Consider the following 9,727-nt stretch of genomic DNA (forward strand, 5'->3'; position numbering starts at 1 on the left):
TCGCCCTGCTGATACCTTGATTTTGAAGGTCTTGCCTCCAGAAGTGAACAAATTTCTGTTATAAAACACCAAATTAATGGTGATTTATTACAACTGCTCTATATATCAGGAAACTAATATACCTACTTTGACTGAAGCCAAGCCTCTCTAGCACACCTGTTCCAAGATTATGTAAACCCACTCCATCCCATGGTGCTTCATTTTTCTGACCTATATTCAGTTGGTGGGAAAGTCATGATGCATTCATTTTTGCATAGAAAAACACGTCATGGCTTTCCCAACGACCTAATATTTGCTAACCACAGAAAGTTGAGAGGCAGAGCAGAAAACCCAGCTTACTCTAAAGATAAAGGAGTGAGCTGGGAGACAAACTAATTTTCTGTTACTTTTTCACAATTTGCCAGCATTGTAGGTCAGCAGTCTCATTTATGCTCAGCAGTCTCATTTTTCTAGGAGATAAAAAAAGAAGTTCAAATGAAAGCATGGGGTAGGACCAACCATGTATAGAGAATTGCCCATTCTAACACTTTCAGAGTGATGTGTTCAGATACTGTCTTTATATCAGATCCAGATAGGCTGGGAGGTCTCATCCTTCTCTTGATGTGTGCACAGAGAAACACACATTTTCCATCAAATGCCAAGGTCACCCACAAGTGCTTTGGCAGAGCTGTGTGGAGAAGTTGTACAGCACCTGCCTACATGTGTTTGGCCCCATGCCCTCTCCTTCCTTCCTCTCTGATCAGAAGCACATTTATCTGCAACTTCTTTAAAGTCAGGGAAAAAAGAATCTTTCCTAGACTGTTTCTATTTTTTAAAACCAATTCCAGACCATATACAAAATTTGGGTCGCATTTCAATTATGACATTCTATTACGTGTTATTTTGTTCAGATGGACACAGAGGGAAATTTCACCACAGATAGCCGTTAATATCTGTTGCTGTAAAGCCAACGGTGTTTTCTTTCTTTCTCTTCTTTTCTCTCATTTAAAAAAAAATTTTTTTTCAAGAGAAAAAGGAGCATTCATTAGGAGCTGGGAGTGGGGGGTTGAAGCTGGAGGTGTTTCAGCCCACCCTACCAAGGAGACATGATGTATTTAGCACAAGAATGGTGGGTACTTTGATCAGCTTACTTGCCCTGGTAGTCTTATCAGCCCATCCACAGGTGTCAGTTGCCAGTAAGGGAGAGCTCTGGCTGGAGAATTCTGGCCAAATGTTGCTACAACTACCTCCTTATTTTCTGCCAGGAAATTACCTAAAGGCCACTCAGATGTTGATCTAACATTTCCAGCCTTTATCTTATATTTTTTTTCTTTTTCTTTTTTTTTAAAGATGAGGGAGAGTGGGACAAAAGATTATGGGTGATGGACAGTCTTCTAGAGCTGCTTCAAGCTGAGAAGAGGTGTTGTCTTTTGGGGTGAAGGAGAGGGAAATGGGCCCTCTGAAAGCAGGAGTGAATATTATACCCTCTGGTACAGCAAGAGGTTTTCAGTCTGTTTGGGGGCCAGTTGTTGGTTGGTGTGTCAGATTAAGTAGTTTAGCTCTTTTAGGAGTGAAGGTCCTACAGAAACTAAGAAGAGTTGCAGTGGAGGCAACCAGATGGAGGATAAAAGCAGCATCCTTCTTCTGGAAAGAGGCAGAGACACCCCTCCTTTTTCTGCTGCGAAGAAGTCTAGGCCTGTCCACTTTTGGAGAGTTACAGTGGCCATGGAGTCCACTTGTCTTGAATCTGTAAAAGACTTTGCGATGTTTGGTCTAGGCTTTGCTAAAGGTCAGAGTAAAGAGCCAGAAAGTAGTGAAGAAATGTAGACCAAGGTGCATATTCCCAATGTCAACTTCAAATGAGTAATTATTCTTCACTTTTCATTTATTCCTAAAACATGTACACGTACCACTAATGTAAATAATTTAGAGCCAATTCACAAACAAAAATAAAACATAAGGCCAGTGCTTGGAACTTAGCTCTAAAATAAAAGGCAAGCTCTTCTTCCAACAAAAGGCAACATCTGGGAAGACCCACAGAAAAGCCCAGAACAACTCAACTCCAGAAAACTCTCTTAGCAGTGCCATCCAAAGTATCCAGGCTAAAAATACGCACCCAGGTACTGCTCACAGCAACCATCATTGCAGCAATAGAATTGGAGGATTCAGAGGAAGAAGAGAGAAGGGAACATATAGCTTGCTGCCAGGTTCCAGGCAGAGGTTTCCAGAAGCAAACACACTCAAATTACCAGAAAGCTCCATCCTGCCAAGGGGAGTTTAGACAGCAAAACGCACAGCCTGCTCACTTTTCAAGGGTTCTGTTATCAAAAGCCAGAACAAGCCATGACCCTCAGTGTGCCCTCATGTCAGTCATAATGGCAGATGTGACTTTGACAAGCTGATTGCACTTGGTCATTATAATGGGAAATTTTTCTGAGTCTCTTTAGTGCAGAGGTCAGCAAACTTTTTCTGTAAAGGTTAGATAGTAAATAGTTTAGGTTTTATGAACCATATGCTGTTTCTGTCACAGTTATTCAATTTTGTTGTTGTAATGTAAAAACTGCCACATGCCATACACCTGACTGAACATGACCGTATTCCAATAAACTTTTATTTACAAAAACAGACAGCTGGCTAGATTTGGCTCACAGGCTATAGTTTACCACCCCTGCTTTAGACAATCATCTTGTAGGTCCAACATTCCCCTAGGAATGCTGATCCATAGGTCAACAAGGAGACATGAATAAAAACAAGGACTTCTGAATTAGTGTTATGCTTCTGTACTCACTGACAGAGACTCTGAACGTGACACTCTGGTGGTTTCAAGATGGCTGCAAGTTCACTGAAATGCTTCCCATGGAAGAGGTGAGCCTCTTTTGAATGGGAACAGTCTCTGTGACTGCTTGACTGAGAGTATGGCCTGAAAATGCTATACTGGTTTCCAGACCAATTATCTAAAAGACTGTTCATTTCTACTTCCTGTTTTTTGAACACTTGCTAGTGGAATGTAGCTGCCATGCTGTTAGAAGTTCAAGTAGCCCCTAGTGAAGCTCGCATGGAGAGGAACAAAGGCTCCTGGCCAATACCACCAGCTGAGCTTCCAGCCTGACCCATACAACACCTTCCACAATTTCTTTCACATAGTGTTGTCTACTGTTCTGATGCAGAGGATCCAATGGAATATTCCAAGATCTTGAGAAATGGGAATGCTCCTAAATAGAAGAGCCTGGGTCCCTGAAGAACCAAATGAAACAGAGACACTTCTTTCAACCTCCATCCCCACTAACCCTGCTGGTGTCCAGTGTCATCAATCTGCATTGGGCTATGATGTGAGAGAGAACCTCTATTAACAACCACTGAGCTTTTAGAGAATATTTTATAGCCTCAAAGTTGTCACATCCTAAAAAAGAGGGAAATAAGAGGAATAGGCCACTCTGGACAAGTGTTGTAACAAGATAGTAGGATTCATAAAAAAGGAAGAATTCACAGTATTTCCAAGAGCAAATCAGTAGGGCTCCAAGATTGATTCCCACCATAGGTCAGAGCTTCTGTGTTCTAAGACCTAAATGATATATATGAATTGCTTAAATGGTTGAACCTATTCAACAGTTGAGCTTATATGGAGCTGAATAAATTCACTGGAAAATGGGGCTCTTTCTAGAGCTTTTCTTCAAGAACAAAGGTCCTCAACTCTGAGCTGAGACCGAGAGCTGTGACAGAAACAGTATGGTTCATAGAACCTAAACTATTTACTATCTAACCTTTACAGGAAAAGTTTGCTGACCTCTGTGCTAAAGAGACTCAGAAAAATCTCCCATCGTAAGGACAGTGATAGGATGTCTGGAGAAGGCTGTCTGACCCACAGAAGTAAATAGTGAAAAGGGAAGAAAAAACATAGAAAACAAAATTTTAATGTTCTATGAGTTAGTCTCAGCTCCCCCAACCTGTAAACATATTCAGTAGTTTTAGTCTTCTATTCAAATAAACAAAGCAAACCGATCAAAAGACTAAAGTATAAAGAAGTTTAAAAAATTTTTTTAAGAAAGAAATCCAGGGCCACTCAGAGGCAAGGTTGTTAAGGCAATTGGATCTGACATGGCCGACTACACAATTTGAGTCCTAGATGTGGCAACTTGAAAAACACACAAGGTGTGTGTGCATGCATGTGCAATAATACTGAAAGGAGAAGTGGAGGAGAAGGGATTGCAGCATGGCTGTCCCCCATGGGGTGTGCTTTCTCTCTCTCTCCGATGAATGCACATGCTCTCTAGCAAATAAAAAAAGAAAGAAAGGAAGGAAGAGAAAAAAAGAAATACAAAGGACAAACGTAAATTTTTCACACAGGATAGCATTTTCCAGTTTTGTAAAGATTATAAATTGGGAGCAGCAGTTAGCGTAATGGCTATGTGGCTGGACTCCCATGTGGTCGACCGCGGTTTGAGTCCCGGACCTGGTGGCTTAAACTCACGCCAGGCGCGTGTGCGTGCGTGCCCAAGATCCCAAGAGGAGAATGGAGGAGAAGGGATTGCAGCATGGCCATACCCCCTGGGGGGTGATTTCTTCCTTTCTGTCTCTCTGTCTCTGTCTGTCTGGCGAGCACACGCGCCCTATGGCAAAAAACTCTAAAAAAAAAAAAGAAAAAAAGATTATAAATTCAGCTCAACACTAATACAAAATGAGAGGATTCTGATCTCAGACCTTTGTTCTTAGTGATAGGGGTGACTGATCATGACCGTGTTTGTAATCCTCCCTTTTTACCTGCTGCTAGTTGGGAAGCCAGAGATTTACCTTGGATTTCCATGGAGTGGAAATGACAGAAAAATCTCAGAGAAACTTCAAAGGTTCCCTCACTCAAACCAGCCCTGGAGTTAATCCCTTAAAGCCTCCTTGGCTTTGGCTTTGGTAGGGCACAGGAGGGCCAGTGAGAGATTAGCAAAAATAGAAGTCTTTGTTCATACTCCCTGTCTCAAACCAACATGAATTCAGAATTACAGCCTAGACAGTTGGCACATACTGGCACTTGGACTCAGGTAGATTAACTTCTAGGAGATTTGTTCTCAGTAATTTTTATTTTCAAATAGTTAGGAAGTGCTTCAAAGTCACAGCTACAATTTATGAACTTTTCTAAAATAAAAATAATAATACAGATTGGGCATCTGTGCAGATGGCAATTGCCAACAGAGACAAGAGAAGAAGCCTTTAAATAAAACCTGTCCCACTTACGCTTTGCTCCATACACATTGCCATATTCTTGCATGGAATCCTCCACCCCTCCACCCACCTTTTCACTAGATTTGTTTCTTTAAAATTCTCCTTACACTTACTGCTTCCTCTACCACACTCAGTAACTAGTCTCTCCTCAGGTATCCTGAGAAGACTGCAATAAGAATGTTTTTTATAAAAAATAGAAAATTAATAATCCTTTAAAAGTCATCCGTGAGCTTAATAAGTAAAACGAGAAGCACTACCATAGATGTTTAAAGTGATATAAATACTGGAGCCAGCAAATGGAGTAACAGTTACATTGCTGGAATCCCACATGGCCGACTGTGGTTCGAGTCCTGGACCTGGTGACTTAAAACTCATGTCAGGCACATGTGCATGTGTACCCAAAATCCCGGGAGGAGAATGGAAAAGGGAATTCAGCATAGCCATCTGCCTTCCCTCCCCCATAGGGGGGGGAGGAATTTCTCACTTTCCCTCTCACTGTCTCTGACTGTCTCTCTGGCAAGCGCACATCCCCTAAGGCAAAAACCTCTTTAAAAAAATGATGTAAATACTTGTCCTGAACCCAATGAGGTCATCATCCTTCACGCAAGAACAAAGAGACAAAATATGGCAATGAACGCAAATATAGGCTCTTGGAACTGGAAAATTCCAAGGTATTATCTAACTCGACCAAGTCACTTTTCAGATGGAGAAAGCAGTAGAACCATCTCCAGGTTGTTTCCCAGTTCCCAGTCCAGTGCCACCCCGGTATTTCCCATTTCCCCTAGTTAATCTTTCTGCCATGTCAACCACCCTAGGTCTGCTGTCTTCAACGGGATACAAACCAGCTCAGCACTTTACCCCCTAATCATGGTAAACACTCCTATAAATCTTTTGTAGTTTTATGTAAAACTGCACTAAAATTTTTCATGAAATGTCACTGAAATAGAAACAATAAATTATCATACTCTTTTGAGTTAGGCGACCCATCCTAAACAGCTAAGTAGATCTCTAAAGAAAACCCATGATAATACCTTTAACAAAGCAAATTGTGTGTTCTCAATTTATCTAACATATCACTGACCATTGCTGTTTATATGTTAGTTGTTCTTTTTTTTTTTCAAAAAATAACTATTTTATTTAACTTTATTTATTATTATTATCATTATTTTTTTTCCAGTTTGATCTGAGAGAGATAAAGAGAGGAAGTGAGAAAGCAAGACACCAGGTCTGAGACCTGAACCGTGGTCGGCCATGTGTGAGTTCAGCGCCTTTAACCACTACGTCACTCGCCGGCCCAGATATATGTTCTTAAGAATCTTTTCCTAACAGGGAACCAGCAGTTAGCGTAATGGCTATGTCGCTGGACTCCCACATAGTCGACCGCGGTTTCAACCACCCTAGGTCTGCTGTCTTCAACGGGATACAAACCAGCTCAGCACTTTACCCCCTAATCATGGTAAACACTCCTATAAATCTTTTGTAGTTTTATGTAAAACTGCACTAAAATTTTTCATGAAATGTCACTGAAATAGAAACAATAAATTATCATACTCTTTTGAGTTAGGCGACCCATCCTAAACAGCTAAGTAGATCTCTAAAGAAAACCCATGATAATACCTTTAACAAAGCAAATTGTGTGTTCTCAATTTATCTAACATATCACTGACCATTGCTGTTTATATGTTAGTTGTTCTTTTTTTTTTTCAAAAAATAACTATTTTATTTAACTTTATTTATTATTATTATCATTATTTTTTTTCCAGTTTGATCTGAGAGAGATAAAGAGAGAGAGGAAGTGAGAAAGCAAGACACCAGGTCTGAGACCTGAACCGTGGTCGGCCATGTGTGAGTTCAGCGCCTTTAACCACTACGTCACTCGCCGGCCCAGATATATGTTCTTAAGAATCTTTTCCTAACAGGGAACCAGCAGTTAGCGTAATGGCTATGTCGCTGGACTCCCACATAGTCGACCGTGGTTCGTGTCCCGGACCCGGTGGCTTAAAACTCACGCCGGGCGTGTGTGCATGCATGCCCAAGATCCCGAGAGGACAATGGAGGAGAAGGGATTGCGGCGTGACCATCCCCCCTGGGGGGTGATTTCTTGCTTTCTGTCTCTATGTCTCTCTCTGTCTGTCTGGCGAGCGCATGTGCCCTACAGTGAAAATCTCTCCAAAAAAAAAAAGAATCTTTTCCTAACTGCAGATCCAGTAAAGAAGTGGCTCCATGTTATAGAGAATGAAGTATTAGCCACCACAAAGGATAGCCTAACACAAAACCCAGGGTGAGACCACTGAGCCTACTTGTCACTGCGCAGGACCCTATTCCAACTTTCCCTCCCTTTTTAAAAAATAATTATTTCATATTCATTCACTGTGTATCATTACAGCATACAAAATGAATTTTCTCATCCAGAATACACTGAATATTGGCCCAGTCAAAGATATTACCATACCTATTATCTTCAACAGATAACTTTCTATTTTGTGTTTCTTCACTGTTTTACTTCTCTCCTTTTTTTCCCCTTGACTCCCTCTCACCGTCTGCCTGTTCCCACCCTCCCACAGTGTCTGTGGTACCACAGCTGCTCTCCAAGCCTTTACATTGTCTAATATTTCAGTTTCTGCCGTAGAGTGCAGACATTTGGTACGCAAGCCAGAAAGTGAAATTGGGGCATTGTAAGTCCCCACTTATTCCAACTTTATTCACAAAATGGGATTTGCATAACCTGTAACCTATCAAGAGGCATGTATATCTGGCCTATAAGATATGGTGGCATGGACTGAGAATGAATAAGAGAGTGATACGATTTAGATATTTTCATTGTACAATCTCTGAACTCTATGTTCAATTTTACTAACATAGTAAAACACCATGTAAAATATAGACCTAACTTTATTTTGGATCACACTGACTGACCATAGAGCAACTAAGCCATAAATTAATTTAAAACTTCAGAGAGAAGTTAACTAGCCCCTAATCAACTGCCAATATAGTTTATTCCAACTTCATTGAAGTGGCACTTTAGAAGTAATGTAGATCAACTGAAAAATGTGAATCATCCTTAGTTAGTATACAACATTAAAAGAAAAATGGGGGACTAGCAGTTAGCGTAATGGCTATGTCGCTGGACTCCCATGTAGTCGACCATGGTTCGCATCCTGGACCCGGTGGCTTAAAACTCACACTGGGTGCATGTGCGTGCATGCCCAAAATCCCAAGAGGAGAATGGAGGAGAAGGGATTGAGGCATGGCCATCACCCTGGGGAGGGGCGATTTCTCACTTTCTATCTCTCTGTCTCTGTCTGTCTAGTGAGTGCATGCACCCTATAGCAAATACCTCTCAAAATAAAAAAAATGGGAGGCCAGCAGGTGGCATGAGGGCACTGAACTCCCACATGGCTGACCGTGGTTTGAGTCCCAGACCTGGCAGTTTGCTTTTTCTCACTTTCCCTCTTTCTCATTCTCTCCCATTTTGTTCCTCTCTGGTCAAATTTAAATTAAAAAAATCAATGAATAAATAAAGTTAGTTAAAATAATTCTTTTTTTTTTTTGAATGGTTTTTGCTATAAGGCATGTGTGCTCTCCAGAAATACAGAGAGAGACAGAGAGACAGAAAGCGAGAAATCACCCCCCAGGGGGCATGGCTATGCCACAATCCCTTCTCCTTCATTCTCCTCTCAGGATCTTTGGCACATATGCACATGGGCCAGCATGGGTTTAAGCCACCAGGTCCAGGACTCGAACTGCAGTCGATTACATGGGAGTCCATTGACATAGCCATTACACCAACTGCTGGTCCCAGTTAAAATAATTCTTTTTTTAAAAAAAAAAGTACTAGGCCAGCAGGTGGCATAATGATTAAGGTGCTAGACTTCCACATGGGCAACCGTGGTTCAAGTTTTAAGTTTACAGCTTGAAAATCATGCCAGTATGTGTACATGTGTGCCCAAAATCTCACGAAGATAATGGAAGAGAAAGAATTGTGGGGAAGCCAACCCATGGGAGGTGATTTCTCATTTTCCCTATTTCAGTCTCTCTCCAGCAAGTGCAAGCACTTAATGGCAAATCAAACAAAAGAATAATGCTTTCCTTATTCCAAAACTGTCTACTAGTCGGAAAGTCCATGACAAAGTAGGAAAGTTAAACTGGCCTTTGAGAACGACAACCTGCAGGCGATCATGGGACGAGTCACTTATTGAGTTGCTTCTAGTTGTCCAGCCCCTGGAACCCTGGTAAATACAGAGCTGCCTCTAGCTCCTTGGTTTCCAAAGCTGGCTACATTATAGTAGCTTGAGGAAAATTTTTAAAAATATTCATGAGCAGCCCCAACCCAGATTAATTAAATTAAATGTCTCAGGGTGAGTCCTGGCATCTTTAGTTTTTAAAAGCTCTTCAGAAGCTTCTAACATGCAGCTGGAGTTGAGGACCCCTGTGTCTCCTCTGGAAACCCTCCAAGGTCCACAATAATCAACTGGGAGAAGAGCAGCACCCAGATGGTTACGAAGTAATTAAAGGCAGCTGCCCTAGCCGTTGTGGG

Source organism: Tupaia chinensis, unplaced genomic scaffold (genome assembly GCF_000334495.1).
Source record: "Tupaia chinensis unplaced genomic scaffold, TupChi_1.0 Scaffold000097_1, whole genome shotgun sequence".
Lineage (NCBI taxonomy): Eukaryota > Metazoa > Chordata > Mammalia > Scandentia > Tupaiidae > Tupaia > Tupaia belangeri.